This window comes from Mastomys coucha, unplaced genomic scaffold, assembly GCF_008632895.1.
Source record: "Mastomys coucha isolate ucsf_1 unplaced genomic scaffold, UCSF_Mcou_1 pScaffold15, whole genome shotgun sequence".
Lineage (NCBI taxonomy): Eukaryota > Metazoa > Chordata > Mammalia > Rodentia > Muridae > Mastomys > Mastomys coucha.
The window spans coordinates 156,496,260-156,498,438 of record NW_022196897.1 but is presented as its reverse complement, the minus strand read 5'-3'; positions in this window follow the sequence as shown (position 1 = coordinate 156,498,438).

Genomic DNA, 2,179 nt, shown 5'->3' with positions numbered 1-2,179 from the left:
TGTGGGTGTGTGGGTGTGGGTGGGTGTGTGGGGGTGGGGAGTGGTGGTGGTGGTGGTGGTGGTGGTTAAAGAGGTTTGACCCTCATAGACTCATGCGTTTGAATCGCTGGTCCACAGGGAGGGGCACTATTAGGAGGTATGTCTTTGGGGAAGTACGGGTGGCCTTCCTGGAGGAAGTGTGTCACTGTGGGGGTGGGCTTTGAGATCCTAAGCTCTGCCCTGTGCAGAAGAGGCAGTCTTTCTCTGGCTGCCTTCTGACTGGCATGCAGAACTCTCGGTTCCTCCAACACCATGTGTTTCTGGATTCTGCCATGTTCCCACCATGATGATAATGGACTGAATCTCTGGAACTGTAAGCCAGCCCCAATTACGTGTTGTCCTTTGTAAGAGTTGCCTTGCTCACAGTGTCTGTTCACAGCAGTTAAACCCTATCTGTGTTTGTGTGTGTTTGTGTGTGTGTGTGTGTATGTGTGTGTATACACAAACGTATGTGTAAGGTATGTGTATGATGTGCTTGTGTATGTGTGGTATGTATGTATGGTATGTAGGAGGTATAGTATATGTGTGATATGTGTGTGTGGTTGTATACTCACCATGGCCCTCTCGTACTCTGGGTAGTTATATCAGCAGCATGCATGACTCAGGCATACATCAAATGCTGTGGCCTCTTGATTTTCAACCTTCTGCTGCTCCTTCACTGTGTCTGTCACATTCCCAAACACCGGACAACAGTTTGGGGGCATCTGATTCCACTAGTGACAGAGACATCATGTGTCCACATGTCATCCAGGAATACAGCAGAGTCACAGAGAAATATCACAGGACACAAATGAGGAGCATCCAGGTAGAACTAGGCACAAGTACAGGGGGAACCACTGGATTCTTTTAAAAATGTCAGTATCATAAACGGTGGTGGACACAGCAATGGGACCTCCAGAATCCAGGAGCACACAGGCGGTCCAAGCTTAAGCAGCTGGATGTAATAGGTAACAAAAGACTACACACAGATTCTCCACACAATTCGTGTATGTATGACTTTGGTGTAAGTTTAGGCTTTCTTTCTTTCTTTTTTAAAAAAGATTTATTTATTTATTTATTATATGTAAGTACACTGAGGCTGTTTTCAGACACACCAGAAGAGGGCGTCTGATTAGGCTGACTTTCAGTTTAGAAGGATCTGAAAAGCCAGGGAGAGAACAGCTAGAGTCAGCATTCCCTCCCTTCGTCACACTCTGGAAACGGCAGCTCCTGACTCACCATGACGTGTAGTAAAATGAAGTGCCCATATTTGCATCCAAGACAGCTCATCAGTACAGAGTCGAGTCTATCTGTCTCTGAGCATTTGCATAAATCACCCCAGGTCCAGGGCCTGGCTGTAAGTTTCCAGATAGTGCAGCCACAACAACGGGTTTTCTCAGGATTCTAGATGTGTCTAAATACAGGCCAAGTGCTCATTTGTATGGTAAAGCAGCTGGGTAATAGAACTGATTATATTACATGAAACCTTTTAAAAACTGAAATCAGGCTTGTCACCCAATCGTGTCCCTGGCCCTTTAGAATAAGATCCAAGCGTCACTGTAGTTGGCAAGGCTTTGATGACACCCAGTGGCTCTCAGTTCTTCAACTGGAAGATCTCTCCTACTAACTGCACAAGCCCTGACCCCTCACACGGTTGTTTCATAGCCTGGAAGTGCTTAGCCAGCCTTCCATAACTGCTTGTCTCGGCACTTTGGGCCCAGCCCAGTTGCCCTAGCTCTCTCTAGGTACTGTAGAAGAGGAGCACTAACCTACAGGAGAGGAGCACCTACCTACAGGAGAGGAGCACCAACCTACAGGAGAGGAGCACCTACCTACAGGAGAGGAGCACTACCTACAGGAGAGGAGCACCAACCTACAGGAGAGGAGCACCAACCTACAGGAGAGGAGCACCAACCTACAGGAGAGGAGCACCAACCTACAGGAGAGGAGCACCAACCTACAGGAGAGGAGCACCAACCTATAGGAGAGGAGCACCAACCTACAGGAGAGGAGCACCAACCTACAGGAGAGGAGTACTACCTACAGGAGAGGAGCACCAACCTACAGGAGAGGAGCACCAACCTACAGGAGAAGAGCACCAACCTACAGGAGAGGAGCACCAACCTACAGGAGAGGAGCACCAACCTACAGGAGAGGAGCA